At 36.4% G+C, this 19830-nt stretch overlaps 2 pseudogenes; both read left to right on the top strand.

The window, feature by feature from the left end:
- Positions 1-3207: 3207 nt before the first annotated feature.
- Positions 3208-8411, top strand: LOC126697603 (cucumisin-like; annotated as a pseudogene).
- A 466-nt stretch (positions 8412-8877) lies between these two features.
- Positions 8878-13665, top strand: LOC126696610 (cucumisin-like; annotated as a pseudogene).
- Positions 13666-19830: the final 6165 nt, after the last annotated feature.

The raw sequence follows: 19830 nt of genomic DNA on the forward strand, positions 1-19830 counted from the left end.
TTTATTATAACGAGTCAAGTTGGGTTTAGGTTATAAAATTACAAATCCGTCAAACCCGACCCGATCCACCCATGTTTTAATACATACATATATATATATATATATATTATATTTAATAATTAAAAAAAAAAACCAACTATAGAGCACTTCCTCAATTCTTACGATCATATATAATATAAAATCCTATTAGTTCTTTTAATATATATTTAAATATATTATATAATTAATAAAAAAATTTAAAAATTTTAAATATATTTTGTTTATAACTAAGTTAGAAACTCATATATATTTTATTTATAAGTGAATTAGGATACTAGTTCATTTGTATTTTTTTTATCAACTCAGTTGGATACTTAAACATATTTTGTTTATAACTAAGTTGGAATATTAGTTTATAAATTAATATATATTTTGTTTATCAACTCAGGTGGCAAGTGTGATATTTTTTTTCTGCTTAATTTAATAATAAAGTAATAAAAAAATTATCCAACCCATGGGTTCAACCCAACCCAACCCATGTGGGTTGGCTTGGCTTGGCTTGGACTTATATGATGGGTTGGGTTGGGTTGAATTTTTTTTGACACACCATGATGGATTGGGTCAAAAAATGCCCTCAACCTAACCCAACCCGACCCATGCACACCCCTAGCCACCTTACATTTAAGCCTTTCAAACTTCCTTTTCCGCATTAGGGAAAATTATTAGGCCTTTCAAACTTCCTTTTCCGTGTTAGGGAAAATGACTAGGGCTATTTGGAAGGTAAGTTCTAACACACATTTTCACATTTTAAACAATATTACACATATTTTCACACACTTTTTTCACCCACACGTATATCAAAAACATCAAAACAATATAACTCAAACTCCTCTCCCAAACACCCCCTAGGTAGTCTGAAAGCAATACTTTTTTTCTTTTTATATGGGGGATAGGCTCTATAACTTTATCTTGATCACAAACACAATCCTCAAATTATTAAAAAAAAACAAAAACAAAATTACAATGGTTACCACCCTATGCATGAAATCATTGAAATGTAATTTTTTGTCAACTGAACTTATCACGAGTCCATTACAAACACAATCCTCAAATTATTTAAAAAAAAAACAAAACAAAATTACAATGGTTACCACCCTATGCATGAAATCATTGAAATGTAATTTTTTGTCAACCAAACTCTCATAGATTCTTTTGGCTAAATATTGCAAAAAACTGAGTTTATTGGTGATATAGGTACTGTTTAAAGTTATTTGGCAAAATGAGGAAAGAGAGTGAATTTCGGCAACACCATTGCCAAAATTGCAAGAAAAAGTATGAGAGAGAAGAAAGATAAGCGATATGATGGAGGAGGGAGAAAAAATTGAATTTTGGTAATGAGATTACCGAAATTCTTGCTGCCCAAAACTGCTACCTGTGAAGTGCCCCAAGTGCTATACTAGGCGGAGTGCTCGAAAGGGAATATGAATTGTGGCAACCAAGTTGCTGAAATTGTAGGAAAGAGGAGGGAGAAAATATGAATTGTGGCAACCAAGTTGCCGAAATCTTGGGGAGGAATTTAAAAAAAAAAATTTGTGGCACAAAGAGCAAAAAGAATGAACCTGAAGAGCAATAAGAATGAATAGGGTCAGATGCACTTTTTAACCCACGCCAGACCATAAACATGTTAAAAGAACAATTCAAGCACAAAACCTTGTGGTGTAATTTAAATTTGTTTGAGGTTACTTTGAGCTTTGAAACTCAAACTGAGCAGCATCCTTACCAGGTTCACAGTCTATTGCATTTGAGTGCATCTGACCCTTCTATTTCGGCAATGCCATTGCCACAAATCAATTGCGACAATTTTTTTTTCCTCCATTTCGGCAATGCCATTGCCACAAATTTTTTTTTTTTTTTTAAATTCCTCCCCAAGATTTCGGCAATTTGGTTGCCACAATTTTTTTTTTCCTCCCATTTTTGGCAACTTAGTTGCCACAATTCATATTCCCTTTCAAGCTCTCCACCTAGCACACCTTTCGGCATTTCACAGGCGCGCAGCAGCTTTGGGCAGCAAAAATTTCGGTAATCTCATTATTGAAATTCAATTTTTTCTCCCTCCTTGTCACATCACTTATCTTTCTTCTCTCTCATACTTTTTCTTGCAATTTCAGCAAAGGTATTGTTAAAATTCACTCTCTTTCCTCATTTTGTGGAATAACTTTGAACAGTACCTATATCACCAATAAACTCAATTTTTTGCAATATTTAGCCAAAAGACTCCATCATGAGTCCATTACAAACACAATCCTGAAATTATTTAAAAAAAAAAAAAAAAAACAAAATTACAATAATGGTTATCACCCTATGCATTGAATCATTGAAATGTAATTTTTTGTCAACCGAACTCATCATGAGTCCATTAACCCAACCTAAGAACAATTTTCCTACTATTTTGAGCACCCCAAAAATATTCTTGATAGATTTTCATCTTTTAGATGGCTAACCAACTCATAGCTATCTACTTGTCTTTTGACGAAGGAATATTTAACCCAAATACTTAACAAAAATCCCCAAATTTTTTTCCCTCAATAGAAAATGGGGAGGTTTTTTACTGACCTTGGGGAAGAACTTAGGTTTTGAAATGAAGTTCACAATACATGTATATTCCTCGAAACAAAGATGAAAAAAGAACATTTTTAAAGTTTAAGAACAAAAAACAAATTTTATGCAAATTTTAGGATGAAAACATTATTTTGATATAATATATAGAAACCAAATTACTCACAAAAGGTAGTGAGTTAAAATATATAACCCTAAATCCATTAATAAAATTCCCAAACCTTACTTTAATTTTAAAATAAGGATAGATCATAAAACCCACTAAACCCAACCCATTGCAATCTCCAATTACATGTCAATATTTTAAGTAGAATTTTGTAACAATGTAATTATTATTTAAATTACAAGTTATTGTTGCTTATTTATCTCACACAATTTGTGGCTGAAAACTCATCTAACTTAGTATTATGTTAGAATTTTTAGTTTTAAAAATTAGTAGAGTATTATTGCTTTGCATTAGTACATGATTAAGTCAAATGTATAGCAGCATTAGTAACAGTACAGTGAGGATTTTTTGGTCAATTTGAAGCCCAAGCTCTCAAACATCATTCCCAATTCCCCAGCTATATAAAGTGGCCATGCAACCACCTCTTCCCATCATTGGACGCCACTTCAAGGCACCATCAACCCCCTTCAGGAAATTGTTTTTCATTTAGCTTACAGTAAAAATTAAGAACACTTCCTCTGGGCTCAGCATCTCTAGAAACTAAGGTAAAACTCTTTAGTTTTCCTTAAATTCTTGATTTTTTAAATACTATACTTGACTCATTTGGATAATATTGCATGAGAATAATAGTGTTTTGAAGTGGCTGGAGTTAACAGTTGAGCTGAAATCTTGTTCCAATGGCAAGCAAAACCACTAGTCTTTCATGGCTTCTCCTTCTCAGCCTCGCCGCCTCCACTCTGCTTATTGGTCACTCAGCTTCTCAGAATGGGCGGAAGGCAAATATTTCTATAGGTGATCTCTATTAATTTTTTATGGAAGCCAGTTTAGCAACCTAATTAATGGCCTAATAGCTATGAAATTTGCCTTCTATTTTATGTGGACGACTTAAACTGTTAAACATGCTTTATATTTTCTACCTTGTATATATGATATTGTGCGTGCAGGCTTATATTGTGTATATGGGCAACAGGAGGGACGAGATTTGCGCATCATCCCTTTACACAAACATGCTACAAGAAGTCATTGGCAGATTATAAAAGTAGTATAATGACTTTATAAGATACTTACATTTTCCTTTGTTTGGAAGCAAAATATATCTCAAAAATTTTGAGAAAAATTTATTTATTTTATTGTGGCTGGTTGCGTTTTAAAAATATTATGATGTTTAACTTCTTTTTTTTTTTTTCTTTTTTTGTGTGTGTGTGTTTGTAAAATAACTACTTTTTAACTACCCAAATGGAAGTATTAAATTTGAAGAAAAGAGAGGCCAATTCTTACTTTTAACCTTTTAAATGAATATGCCTGAATACAGTCATATTGGACCGGAATCTTTACTCTATAGCTACAAGAGGAGCTTCCATGGATTTGTAGTGGAGCTAACTGAGCAAGAAGCCCAAAAAAGGCACCCCCCCCCCCCCCCCCCCCCCCCCCAAAAACACAGAGACACACACACACACAGAGAAAGATTGTGGCAATCCATAACAAAGTGTTGTAACAATGAATATGTAGCAATGGATGGTGTAGTGTCAGTGTTCCCTAACAAACAAAACGAGCTACATACAACAAGGTCATGGGACTTCATTGGCTTCCCAAAGCAAGTGGATAGAACAACAATAGAAAGCAACATCATTATCGGTGTTTTGGACTCAGGAATTTGGCCAGAGGCTGATAGCTTTAGTGACAAAGGATTTGGTCCACCACCTCGCAAATGGAAGGGCACCTGTAAAGACTTAACCAATTTTACTTGCAACAAGTATATCTCTAACATCCAACCAATGGTATTTTGTTATCAGTAGGTTTATTAGTGCACTTCACTCACACTCACACACATTGAAATTAGGAGTGAAAAGCAAGGTCAAAATTCAATTTGATCACTGGCTTTATTTACTTTCATTTTTAAATTAGTTGTTAAGGTTTAAGCTTTATCAATTATAAAGTCCCTAGCAAATGAAGTCGTATATATATTTTTTATTTTGAAATATATATAATACTCATTAAACAATGAAATCTATAAAATGACACATCTATGAATATTTTCAATTATATTTTTAATGAAAATAATGCCTAAATGCCATCATTTGCTAACAAATTTTATGAAATAAGGGACTAAATTGACAAAAAATAAAATTTAAAAACTAAATTGACAATTTAACTTAAAGTGAAGGTAAGTATGTGTTCGGCATCAACATGTAATTCAATAATTAGATTTTCAAAATATATAGTAAGTATTTATTTTATTTAGTAAGTTTGTAATATAAGGCTACAACTTTATTCAAATTTTTTTTATTGGAAGTGAATTTTGACAAATTAATTATTAGATTATATTTTTTTTCTTATATTTCCATGTTTGCAAAATTTTAAAAAAAATTAAAAATCAATAATTATGGCATTAATATAAATTGTTTAAATTACAAGTTTTTGTAATTTAAAATTATGTATAAAATATTAACTTATAAATCACATAGTAAATAATATTCGATTGATACAAAATTTGACATATATATTAAGAGCATAAAAGATATGTAATTTAATTGTTAGATTTTAAAAAAATATGGTAATATTTATTTTATTAAATAAGTTTGTAGTTTTAGGCTACAACAAATTTTGTAGATAAATTCTGTCACTAAAATAAAAGTCAATAGATTAAATTGAATTTTAACAAAAAATAATTAATAAGAAATATTGTGACGCTTAACGCAGTAAAATCATTGGAGCAAAACATTACCGAACCGATGGAAAATTTGATGAAGAAGATATTAAATCTCCAAGAGATTCGGATGGCCATGGGACACATGTTGCATCAACAGCAGCTGGGAACATAGTTAGCATGGCAAGCCTAGATGGGTTTGGGTTGGGAACAGCACGAGGAGGTGTTCCATCAGCACGAATTGCCATGTACAAAGTGTGTTGGTTGAATGGGTGTTCTGATGCTGACATTCTTGCAGCATTTGATGATGCCATTGCTGATGGGGTTGACATTATATCTATTTCCGTTGGAGGTCGACATCCCAGGAACTATTTCACAGATCCAATTGCCATTGGAGCATTTCATGCTATGAGAAATGGAATATTAACATCAGCTTCTGCTGGTAACGACGGTCCTGGTCCAGTAACCATCACAAACTTCTCCCCGTGGTCTCTTTCTGTAGCTGCAAGCACCATTGATCGAAAGTTCTCCACTGAGGTCCAATTAGGCAACAACAAAATCTATGAGGTATTTTTTTTTTCATTTTGCTGAATGATCTAAGAGGTAATTAATTAAAATCTATACTTCCTTGTTTTTGGGTGAAATTATCCAGTGCATTTGATTTACTAGGCCTTGCTTTCACATAAAGATAATATGTCTTCATGCATGAGAGTGTATGTTATAATCTAGCATAAAAAGTGTATGCAATAAAATTTAAACTGTCAAACTAATTTTCTATCAAAAAAATATTAAACTAATTTGGAGAATATTTTTTGTGTGTGTAGGGAACTTCAATTAATACATTTAATCTCAAGAATGATATGTATCCAATAATTTATAGTAGGGATGCACGAAACACCACATCAGAGGACGACCTCAGGTAACTGAAAAGTAAAAAGAAAAAATCTCTATGGACCCTATGCTATAGACAATGAAAATAAGTTTAACAATTACCTGTGTTTGCACAACTCTTATCAAACTAGTAGTTGAAATATTTTTGTGCTTCAACTTGGTAGTTAACAAAAGGAAACTTTTTTTGGTAAAAATGAAGGTATTGCCAGAACTATTCACTGGACCAAAATTTGGTGAAAGGTAAAATTGTACTTTGCGATACCCTGAGTGATGGGTCTGGGCCATTCTTAGCCGGTGCAGTTGGTGCTGTGACGCAAGACCGAAACCCCAATTCTGGAACCAGGACTTTTCCCTTCCCTGCATCTGTGCTTAGCTTTGAGAATGGTGGCAAGATTTGCACGTACCTAAATTCGATAAGGTATTAATCTAAACTACCTTAGACAATTAAGGACTTTACAAGACATACTAATCCTAAGTTCCTAATAAACATCCACAATTTACAGGAGCCCAACTGCGACTATTCTTAGGAGTAATGAAAGTAAAGATACATTGGCCCCTTACATAGCCCCCTCCTCATCAAGAGGCCCAAATCCAGCTGCACACAACATTCTCAAGGTAACTTGCTATTAATCTTTTTTTTTTTTTTTTTTTTTTTTTTTTTTTTTTTTTCCTAATAATCAGCTTGCTAATAATAAAAAATTGGGCAAAATTCCTTGTAAGGTGTTAAAACTTAGGTTCTCCAATAAATTTAACCATGTAATAACATTGATCAATGCTGTATAAAATGTGTCACGTGATTGAATTTAATTGGGGAATGTAAGGTTTAGTTTCTAAGGAATTAAATTGAACTTTTGTGCCTTACTAAAAATTTTATTTACATTTGCGCTCTTGCACTATTTATTTCATTGATACCTTTATCATGATTTTGGGTTGTTGTAGCCGGATTTAGCTGCTCCTGGAGTTAACATTCTAGCTGCATGGTCTCCAATTTCCCCAATTTCTAGTGTTGAATTTGATAAGAGATCAAGCTCATAAAATATAATCTCAGGGACATCAATGGCTTGCCCACATGCTACAGCAGTAGCTGCCTACATCAAATCATTTCACCCCACATGGTCACCAGCCTTTATTAGATCTGCTCTTATGACTACTGGTACTAACCTTATACAGTCCCCAATTTCGGTAATTTTAATCAATAAGTGTAAAGACAATATTGTGCTTGTTAGTGATGAACATAAGGGTAAATGATGTTACTTCAATTTTATGTGAAACTATAGTTCTAAAAAATATTGTGCTCCAGCATTACTCAATTTTGATGTAGACCATAATCTTTAATCATTATCAACTCACTCCAATTCGGTGTATAACTTGCAGCTGATCCCATGAGTGCTAAAAAGAACCCCGATGCTGAATTTGCATATGGTGCAGGCAATATTAATCCTCTTGAGGCTCCAAATCCTGGCTTAATATATGATATTGATGCACTGGACTACATAAACTTTTTGTGTGCACAAGGATATAATACCAAGCTATTACAAGATGTTACTCGGGACAAAAGTAGCTGTTCTAAAGAAATTGATGAAAAAAGTTTGGATTTAAACTATCCTTCTTTTGCTCTATCCACACCACTCTCGAATTCAATAAGTCATGTTTTCAATCGGACCGTCACCAATGTTGGATCATCAACATCTACGTATAAAGCTATCGTGACCTCCCCACATGGACTTAGTATCAGAGTGAACCCTAATGTTCTATCATTCACATTTCTCAAACAAAAGCTATCGTTTGCGCTCACAATTGAAGGAACAATAGAAAAACAAATAGTCTCTGCTTCTTTAATATGGGATGATGGTACATTCCAAGTGAGGAGCCCCATTGTCATGTATGGAGACTTTTGAAATTGAAGTTCTATTTAGCATGTATTAGCTATATAAATAAACCAAAAGCTTTGAAGTGATATGCGTAAAAGAATGGGATGAAAGGCAGTGGTGAAATATGGAGACAATTGTTGTAATATGAACCTTTGATCTAGTTCTACAATGAATTGTAATATCTTGGTTAAAGATTCTGTCTTTCTGATTAAATGGACTATTCTACTTTAATTTTGAGAAACCTTCTTGATTAGACTCTTGTCCGGGCGAATCTAAGTAATAAAAAAAAAAAATTTATTATAATAATATATGCTGATTGGGTAAGTTTTCCCTTTCACAAGAAGAACATTGTAGTATAAGTGCGCGCTTTGGACAATTTAGTCTATTGGCAGACTTAGCAATTTCTGTTTGAGAATCCGAAGACTTAAAGCTTAATTTCAATCCCAACCATTACAAAGCCCATTTCTTTTTTCAACAAGAACATTGCTAGTGCTGGCATTGGACTGTTTTGTTTTGTTGGCTGTGCTTCACAAATGCTGTTTGAGAACCCAAAGACAGCTTTCAATTCATTCCTTTATATAAGCCCATTTCTCTCACGCTTTGCGTGAACAACCTTAACAGTTAACTAGACCACAGGCTCTTGGGAGAGTTATCTGATGGAAAGCCGAAAGTCTCCCTTTGTATGGCTGATTTTAACTTGTCCTGTTATGGGGGCGATTAATGATGATCGAAAGGCATGATATCTCTTTAATAGGCCCTGTTGCCTTTTTTTTTTTTTTTTTTTTTTTTTTTTTTTTTTTTTTTTGTGTGTGTACAATGATAGTTGGGGTTGGGGGTTTAAATCGTGAATATTTCATTGAAACAAAAGTCTTGACTAGGCTCAGTTACTTTTAGTACTATTATTGTTGCCTTTATTTTTAGTCATTTTTAATCTAATAAGTCATCGGCCAGCATTGTGATAAAAGAAGGTTGCAATCAACTCATATATTTTGCAAGAATCAAAATTATTGTGGGCTTAGACTTGGGCTTGGGGTTTAGTTTGAATGGGCGAAGCCTTTACATAAGTTCATGCGTATATATTGGTGCTTTTTATATTAATTTATTTTTTCGGCAAAATTTTGTGAATACAGGTATACATTGTGTACATGGGTGACCTACCAAAGGGGGAAATCTTTGCATCATCTATTATTACCAGCATTCTCCAAGAAGTTACTGGCAGGTTATTAATAAAAATGGAGTTGATTCTGAATGACAATTTAGATAAGACTTGTGAGTAATTTACTCGTTTTTTTTTTTTTTTTTTTTTTTGTTTTCAAATTAGATGATGGGTAGGTACTCCGTACTTGGGCAGGTGGTTGATTGCATTAAAATTCCATAACTTTAACAGTAAATTAAAGTTTATATTAAATTAGACTTGATAAATATTGTTCAAGATAGTATCTTGTAAAGTGTATATTGTAGCCAAAATATTAGCTATTTTGGGAGAAAATGGCTAAAATTTGTTATATTTTTTATCGTAGTGTCTTGACCTAATAATAAAAGAACAACCAGCATGCATTTCTGAAGAGTTAGTGAAAAGTGATAAAATATACCTAACCAGCTGTGTAATGAAATGCATTGTACAGTGATGTGTATTCTTTGCTATATATTTACACGAAGAGCTTCAATGGGTTTGTGGCGAAGCTAACCAAGGAGGAGGCACAAAAATTAGCAAGTTGGGGAACAATAGTCTTCTAGAGATTGTTATCAACCATTCCTCGTTTTACTTATCATGAAGTCAACTTGAACGAAATTTTGGATTTTAGGCATGGAGGGAATAGTCTCTGTATTCCCTAATGAAAAGAAACTACTCCACACAACAAGGTCATGGGACTTCATGGGCTTCCCCAAGACTGTCAAAAGAACAACTTTTGAAAGCAAGGTTATCATCGGAATGATTGACATTGGGATTTGGCCGGAGTCCAGAGAGTTTCAATGATGAAGGATTTGGTCCACCTCCAAAAAGATGGAAGGGCATTTGTCAAGAATCATCCCATTTCACTTGCAAGAAGTAAAACCTCTACATCATCAAGACATATATATTAACATGGATAAGTTACATATTTGCTGCTCAAATTTTAAAATAGTTCTTTTACATTTTATTAAAAAAGTCATTACCATCATAGAATAGATGAAAAATACTAATGCATCAAACAAAAATCATAAAACTAAAGTCACTATGATAATGTAGAACCTATGGCATGGCTAGGAATTCTTTGCTACATTAGAATTTTCAATAATATCCAATGATGGCAAAGAATTTTTGGAACAATTTTGAAAGTCTAGAAATTAAAGTATAACATCTTGAAGTAGACAATTTTAAATCTACAATTAAAAAAGTTGAGATATGCAATTTAACCTATAAACATGCATGCATGCACACATGCCAAAACACTTATAAATGATTTTAATAAATGTAACTTTAATACCTGGCAGTAAAATTATCGGAGCTTGATACTATCATAGCGGAAGAAAATTAGGTGCAAGTGAGTTTGCTTCACCAAGAGACTCTGAAGGCCATGGTTCCCATACTGCATCAGTAGCAGCGGGGAACATAGCGGGGCAAGCCTTTTAGGCCTTGGGACAGGGACAACCCGAGGAGGAGTTTCCTCTGCTCGCATTGCTATTTACAAGATATGTTGGTCTGATGGGTGTTTTGCTGCTAACATTCTTGCAGCATTTGATGATGCAATTAATGATGGAGTAGATATAATCTCTCTTTCAGTTGGAGGGTTTAGTCCTCTAGATTACTTTAAGGACTCAATTGCTATAGGAGCCTTTCATGCAGTGAGGAATGGTATACTCACATCTACTTCTGCTAGCAATTCTAGTCCTTCTCCTGCAACAATCACGAATTTTTCACCTTGGTCATTGTCAGTGGCTGCTAGCACCATAGATAGAAAGTTTGTGGCCAAGGTGAAGTTGGGTGACGGTGAGCTTTATGAGGTAAGTTGGTTTGCCTCTCTCCATGTTACTATGTAAAATAATGTTTAATGATGTCTTTTCTATTAAAAATTAAAGGGTTGTCCAATGAAATTTTTCATACTAACATTGACATTTAATCATAAACCTTTTTTGTATGCAGGGCCTCTCTATAAACACGTTTGAGCTACAGAACAAAAAATTCCCTATTGTTTATGATGGAGACGCTCCAAACACCAAAGAAGGTTTCAACCGGTCCCAAACTAGGTTATTAAAAATAGAATGCTTCATTTGAATGAATCTAAGATTTGCTTATGTGCTCTTTATCATAGGACATAGAATGGACAAAGTTTTCCTCCAAATTGAATTGGAGAAATCTCCTCTAACTCATTAATTGGTGATTTATGAGACCATCCATGTGTATAAAATCAGATGATTCACTAAAATTTTTAAACATATCACATTACTATTAGGTAGGTCATGACTAAAGATATAGATGGATAATCTTTTGAGTTATCACATGGTAGTGGGTTAAAGGAACTTTCCTCCAAACTAATTCAAAAAAAAATCATGTCAACTTAGTACTTCCTGTGATATAATGTTTTCTCATTAGCTTAGGTCAAAATCATATCAAGACTTAGGACAAAATAATATTAAGACTTATGTATGCATTTTATTTAAGAGACTCATTGATTAAAAAAAAATGTTATTGAAGATAATTTGGATCTGTTTGGCTACATGTTTAGCTGCACCATAAAGCATTTTGTGCTAAAAAACATTTTAAGTTGAAAACTGGGGTTTTTGGCAACCCACTAAAAAGGTTTATTTTAAAAGTGTTCCTAAAGCTAAAAATAGCTTTAAGCAAGTTAAAGTTGAAATTTGGAGTTTTTAAGGGGGAAAAACTAGATTATGCATTTATTTTCCAAATGCTCTAATACTAAAGCACTAGTTAAAACTCTATTCCCTATAGTAACGTGAAATATGTATTGATTATTAATTGCAGATTATGCTTGATAGACTCCTTGGACAAGAAATTGGTGAAAGGAAAAATTGTTCTTTGTGATGAGATTACTGATGGAGAGGGGACATTGGATGCTGGTGCAGTTGATACTATAATGCAAGGTGTAGATTTTGCAGATGTTGCCTTCTCTTTCCCTTTACCTACTTCTTGCTTGAGCTTGAAAGATGGAAGCAAAGTAAAAAATTACTATGACTTATCTAGATATTTTATTAAACCACTACTGTGAGTTACTAATGAGAATGCCTCACATGCTATATATCAAATATTGTTGCATACTACTCTGTTCTAGTAAGACACAGTAGTAAATTAATTGCATCCTTTTGATGTTTTGTTAATTACTAATAGAATACCCAAGGGCCAAGGCTACCATACAAAAGAGTATTGAGGAAAGGGATGAGTTGGCCCCATATGTAGTATCATTTTCGTCAAGGGGGCCTAACCCAATCACAAGTGACATTCTCAAGGTAATTTAAGTAATTCTCTCTTTTCTACATAATATGCCTCCCATTTTCTGAATTTTGACTTATATAATTTGTTACAGCCCGATTTAGCATCCATTGCAGTAGATATTTTAGCTGCATGGACAGAGGCTGAAACTATGACATCAATAGACGGAGATAAAAGAGTAGTTCCATACAATATAATCTCTGGGACGTCCATGGCTTGCCCACATGCAACTACAATAGTTGTTTATGTTAAATTGTTTCATCCAACATGGTCCCCTACTGCAATTAAGTCCGCTCTAATGACAACAGGTAATTTTAAATTCAGAACCAATAAGTACCAATGAAAGCAACATTGACTACGAGTAACCATCAAGGGATGTCAATAGCTTTGTAGCTCAATGACGTTGTCTGGGTCTCCCTTTTGAGGACAACCGAGTTCAAATCCCTCCTCTCTACTTCTAGTAATATAAAATCACAAGCATGTCTAGTCCTAGAAGCCATTTTATAGTAAAGAAGAAAGAAACTAGATTGGCTTTGTAAAGTTAGTCTTTAATATTTAGTGAATTCAAAACTTTGTGATTAAAGAAATAAATTAAACAAACTTGCTTCTCTTTAAAACCCACCAAAGTTGACATTTGGAACATGTACCAAATGTAATTAGAACCTAGTTTCATGTATAATAGTCCTTTCTTGTGTGGGCAAGGCTATAGCAGCAAGTCTTTAAGACTTGTCACAGGAGATAATAGTAGCTGCTCTCAAGCCACTAAGATACTTGCTTGGAATCTAAACTATCCTTCCTTTACATTATCTTCAAGGTCAAAATCTGTGATCACCCGCTTATTCACTAGGACTGTGACAAATGTTGGGTCGCCAGTATCCACATACAAGGCCATTGTGAATGCTCCAACGGGACTAAAAATTGAATTGATACTAAATGTACTTTCATTTGAGTCTTTTGGGTGAAGGTCACAACAAAGATGGATCGTGATATAATCTCTGGCTCCTTCATTTGGATTGATGGCGTGCATCAAGTAAGAAGTCCTGTTGTTGCTTATGTTTCCTCTTAGAGATTTTTCATTCATGCATTTTTTTTTTTTGGAGAGATATGCATTCTTATATTGATTCTTCATCGAATAATGGAAGGGCTTATTTATGATGGATGCAATAAGCAAATTAATAAATATGGCGATTTATTTTGTTAAGGCAATAATACTTGCACATAAGCATTGCTCTTGCTGTCATCTCTTCACTTAAATTTTTTTTTTTTGAGAATCCAAACTTTTCGTTATTTTATTAAGTTACTGGAAAATCCGCAGATACAAAACGAAAAATATCTGGTGGAACATCCTCCATCCAGATTAAAACAGGAAAAGAAAGCCTTGCTCTCTAAGCTAAGGCATGGGCCACAGTGTTTCCCTGCCTCCTAACATGAGAGAAAGATTTGGTTTGTAATAAACCACTAATAGACTCAATGTCTTTTACAATGTGTCCTATACTATGCAAAGAACTGTTCCCTTCAGCAAGTGCCTTAGTAACAATCTCTGCATCTCCTTCAAAGATGGCATGTGCAAAGCCCAGCTCAAGAGTGAACTGTACTGCTCTCCGTGCTGCCAAGACTTCAAGTACCTCTATGGAAGTTGGTTTGGGGATTTTTTCTACTAAAGCCGCCATGACATAACCCCTATGGTTTCGAACAACCACACCTATCCCTGCTTGGTCCGATTCTGCAAACATACCCCCATCAAAATTCGTCTTCACCGTTACTCCGTCTGGTGGCTTCCATTTGATGTTTCGCTGTGTCACTGTTTTTGCTCCATACTTGACACTGCTCTGAAATTCCATCAACAGGGAAGCCGCACTCTCCAAGATTTTTCCCAGTGGCACGCTCGGTTCGTTGCATCTAGTCTTGTTCCTGCGACACCAGATGAACCAAGCAATCGTTGCAAAGAGCTCCAACTGTTTTTCTTGCTCGCCAACCAGAGCTACCAGGTCCGAGAATTCCGAAATCACTGGGTAGTCTTTAAAAACCCATCCAAAAACCGTTTCCCACACCGTGAGCAATTGTTTGCATTCCCATAGCGCATGCATCGTGTTCTCAGCTCCCGCACCGCACATAGAGCAAGTTGGATCGTCTAACACTTTCCTCCTAACCAAGTTGCATCTTGTAGGCAGTGCATCGATGCATGCACGCCAAAGAAATATTTTTATCTTATTTGGAACTCGCATCTTCCATAGGCGTCTCCAAAAACCCCTGTAACTTGACGAGTTCGACCCTGATGCTCTGTTCTGATTGTCCATCTCGCAGAGTAGTTGGTAACCAGTTTTCACCGAGTATAAACCATCCCTACACCTCGGCCACACCATGCAATCAGCCTGATTAGACAAACATAAAGGGATTGACTTAATTTTTGCTGCTTCAAATGGAAGGAAGAGGAGATCAATCTTTGCTAAGTCCCACTGTTTTGTGTCTTGGTTGATCAGAGAATCCACACGCATGTCTCCTGGTGCGCCTACCCTTGGAGACTTAATCGTGGAAGGGAATTTTCCTGGTAGCCATTTATCCCAATATACCCGAATAGTTGATCCATTCCCCACCCTCCACATCAGCCCAGCTTCTATGACCGATCTAGCTTTTAATATACTTTGCCATGCATATGAGCCGGATGACTTCTTTGCTTCAAACACCGTCCCATGGGGGAAATATTTGGCTTTGAAAACCTGGAAAAATAGGGAAGACTGATCATGCAGCAACCTCCAGACCTGTTTAGCGAGCATGGCCTCATTAAACTTAACCAAATCTTTGAACCCCAACCCCCCTTGGTATTTTGGTTGACACATAACCTCCCAACTCTTCCAATGGATTTTCCTTTGCTCCCCTCTTTGCCCCCACCAAAATTTTCTTATCATCATCTCAATATCATGACAAAGACCCACCGGAAGTTTGAAACAAGACATGGCAAAAGTTGGAATGGCTTGGACAACGGCTTTTAGAAGTATCTCCCTACCTGCTTGGGACAATAGTTGCTCTTTCCACCCTTGTAATTTATTCCAAACTCGTTCTTTTATATAATTTAGGCTTGCTCTTCTATTTTTCCCAACCACCGCTGGTAATCCCAAGTATTTTTTGTACTCTTTCACCTCTTCCACCCCCAAAAAATTGGAGATCTCCTCTTTCCTTTCCTCGGTGACAGCCTTACTAAAGAATATAGTCGTCTTCCCTCTATTTATTTGCTGGCCTGAAGCTTTTTCATAGAGAGTTAGGATCTCTTGGATTTTTACCAAGTCACTCATTACCGCTCTACAAAAGAGTAAAGTATCATCAGCAAAGAACAAGTGACTGATCCAAGGTCCATTTCTACACAATGAAAAACCCCTTATCTCATCCTCTCTAGCTGCAGCTTGGATTAACCTGTTTAAACCTTCAGAGCACAATAAGAACAAATAAGGTGAAAGGGGGTCACCTTGTCTTATGCCTCTAGAAGGTTTAATATCACCCTTTGGTTCTCCATTTACCAAGATTGAGTAAGAGACTGTACTTATACACTCCATAACCAGCTTCACCCATTTTTCACCAAAGCCCATCTTCTCCATGACTTTTTTAAGAAACCCCCACTCCACCCTGTCATACGCCTTACTCATGTCAAGCTTCAAGGCCATGAACCCCATTTTCTTTGACTTCTGAATCTTCATATGGTGTAAGGTTTCAAATGCAACCAAGATGTTGTCAGAAATGGCTTTATCTGATTGAAAAGCACTCTGAGATTCTGAAATGATGTCAGGTAAAACTCTTTTCAACCTGTTTGCCACAACTTTAGACACTATTTTATAGAGGGTATTACAAAGGGAGATAGGACGAAATTCAGATACAAGAGTAGGATTTTTCACCTTAGGAATAAGAGTAATGAAAGTATTATTTAGAGATTGAGGAAAGGAACCTGTATTCAAACAATTTAGCACCGCCGCCGAAACCTCATCCCCAATAATATTCCAGTAGTGCTGAAAAAACAAAGGAGGCAATCCATCGGGTCCTGGCGCCTTGAGAGCTTCCATTTGAAACACTGCCCTATCCACCTCATCTCGAGTATACACCTCTTGCAACATGATATTCATTTCAGTTGTGACTACACAGGGAATGTCCACCACGGCTTGGTCCATAATACACGGGCTGGCTGAAGTAAAAAGATCTTGATAGAAGCTGGTAAGGATTTGAGCAATTTCTTCCTCTTTCGTGCACATCAGCCCCTTTGGATTTCTCAACTCACAAATTTTATTTCGTCGGTATCTATGAGTTGCCCGGCTATGGAAGTAGCGAGTGTTCTTATCCCCTTCATGTAACCACAATGCTCTAGACCTCTGCTTCCACATCTTTTCTTCTTTTCTCAATAAATCACTTATTTCTCTTTTTAATTTCAGCACACCCTCCATTGGTCCTCCCCTAATAGCTGCATCCTCTTCTTTTTTTAGCTTTTCCTTTTTTTCCCTTAATTGTTTTGTGACATTGCCGAAGGAGTTCTTGCTCCACCACTTCAGATTTACTTGGCATCTTTTTAATTTCAACTCCACTTGTTTCATCGGACTCCCATGGCCTAGTTCTCTCCAAGCTGCCTCCACTGATTCATGGCACCCTTCCTCCTCAATCCACATTTGCTCAAACCTCCATGGTCTTTGAATTTTCTTTGGTATACCTGTTGGGAATATCATAATCGGCTTATGGTCAGAAGTCCCACACTCCAAGTGCACAATTTTTGTATCTGGGAATTTTTCAATCCAGTCAATTGTTGCCACCGCCCTATCAATCCTCTCCCAAATTGTGTATCCTTCCCTTTGTCCGTTGCACCAAGTATATTTTCCTCCTACATACCCCAAGTCTTTAAAGCCACATTCATCCAACACATCCCTAAAATCTTGCATCTGCCTGAATGGACGTAACCTCCCTCCCAATTTTTCATGAGCTCTTGTAATTTCATTGAAATCGCCTGCACAAATCCAAGGCAAAGAATGCCTCGCTTTCAACCTCCGTAACGTTGCCCATGAAATATGGTGATTGTTTGTATCTGGTTCTCCGTAGAAGCCTATAAACCTCCATGCATCATCCTTGCCTTGATTTACAATCGCATCAATATGGTTGGGAGAGAAAGTATCCACTGAGAAATCAAATTCTTTTTTCCAAAAAATTACCACCCCACCTCCTCTTGTCTCTCTAGAAACTTCAATCATCCTTCCGAACTTAAATTTTGCCCTAATTTCCTCCAGCCTAGCTTTAGTCAGCCATGTCTCGGCCAAGAACACGACTGCAGGATCTTATGCCCGGATTAAATCTCCAAGCTCTTGCTCTGTCTCCGGGTTCCCAAGCCCTCGACAGTTCCAACATAGGAGACTCATTGGACCTGGCGGGGCTTGGAAACAGCCTCCGCCAATATATCTTTTGTTGCCCCTTCATCCCTTGATTCCACCTTCTTCTTTTTGTTTTGTTCTCCACTGGTCAGATCAGCCTTCTCAACCAGATTTCTTTTTGCTGGCACAACGGTCTTCTCAGTGGATGTTTCGTGGTTTGCTTCATGGCATACTCTTTTCCACTTTTTCGGCCTAAGGGTTTGTCCTGAGCTTACCACATGTGAGCTCACGTGTTCACTAATCTGAGGTGGCACAAAGATACGTGAATCACTTTCCTTCAAACTGCTAGCTGGCTCCACAAGTTGACTTCCTAAGTTTACCGTTACTCCTTGGGCTTTAATCAGGTTGCTTAAATCCCCTGAAATAACGCCCTCATTGCTCCCCTGTCTCCTTAATTCCACATCAGTTTCTTTTTGATTCCTTCCCAGACTATCACCTTCCAAATCGGGCTTAGGCGTTTCCTTTTCAATGGGTGCAGACTTAACTTCATCTATTTTAATGCGAACATTAAATTCCTCTGCAAAAACCGTTTCAGCCACTACCTTCGCCGTCTCCACCGAAACAGACGGTTCAGCATTCTTCGCCGCTGTTCGTGAAGTGACTACTCCGCCCCCCTTTCCTACTGGTTGTGGCTTCTTTTTCCTTGCTTCATAGAATCCAGGCACACGAACCACTGATTTTTTTGTGAGGGCTGCCGCAGTAGTTCGTATCCACGACCCGTATTCCTTATCTTCATCCTTGAGGCTTCCGTCGCTCTCTATCCACCGATCACAGTGGTTTAAACACCCGCACCAATAACATATATTGGGCAGCCTCTCGTACCTGAACGAGACCCACCCATCTTCCCCCTCATCGAAGGAGATGAGTCTACCTCTACACAGAGGAAGAGAAGCATCAATACTGACTCTCACTCGCATAAAACTTCCACACATCATATCTGAGAATTCTGTCGTCTTGTCAACAGTTCCTGCGTTGCCACATAATTCTTCTGCCACTTCTTGTGTCATGAAAGGTGCTGGAATGTCATGAATCTGTATCCATATGGCTACCTGGTTGAACACCAACTCCCGGACAGGTATTTTCTTATCGTAGCGCTGCAGCAGGACTAAGTGCCTATCGAAGCTCCACGGTTCCGCCGCAAAAATCCTGTCTACTTCCTCCTTTTCAGTGAAAACAAACAGCATTACATGATCACCCACATTTCGGACTTCAAAACCACGTTTTGATCTCCACAACGGGTTGAATGTGCGTATAATTGCGTCTATACTCAGAGCTCCGTTTGTTAAAAACTTCGCTGCAACTATAAACTCGTTCAAACTCCTATCTCTACGAAGATGAACACCACCACCTTCTCTCTCATTCAGTGAGAGGTTATTCCAATGCTTCGTAAGGCTCTCCATTCTAAAACTCCCTGCACTCACTCTCTTGTTTCCCCACCCCCAAGAAGAAACAAACAACCCCCAAGCCTACAGATAACCTTGTTATCGTAGGGACCTTACACCTTACTAGAAGGGACACTCAATTCTACTGCCTAAGAGAAGCTCGGTGGACAAAGCTTTCCTAGCTACAGAGAAACTTTTTTTTTACAGAGACTTGTTTGGCTGTTTAAACTATAGAGATAATAATAATTTAAATCTTCACTTAATTCTTTGTTCAAGATCGAGAGAAAAATGCTGCTTGGCTAAACTTTTTTTTTTTTGGAAATGAAACAATGGTAGACTCTATTTATTCAATATCATGTTGTACAATTGGAAAGAGAAAAGAGAGATATTCTTCTATCCAAATAATGATCTCCTTATTCTCTTTTACAGCATTAGCAAGAACATCTTAAAGGAACA

Source organism: Quercus robur, chromosome 8 (genome assembly GCF_932294415.1).
Source record: "Quercus robur chromosome 8, dhQueRobu3.1, whole genome shotgun sequence".
NCBI classification, from domain to species: Eukaryota; Viridiplantae; Streptophyta; class Magnoliopsida; order Fagales; family Fagaceae; genus Quercus; species Quercus robur.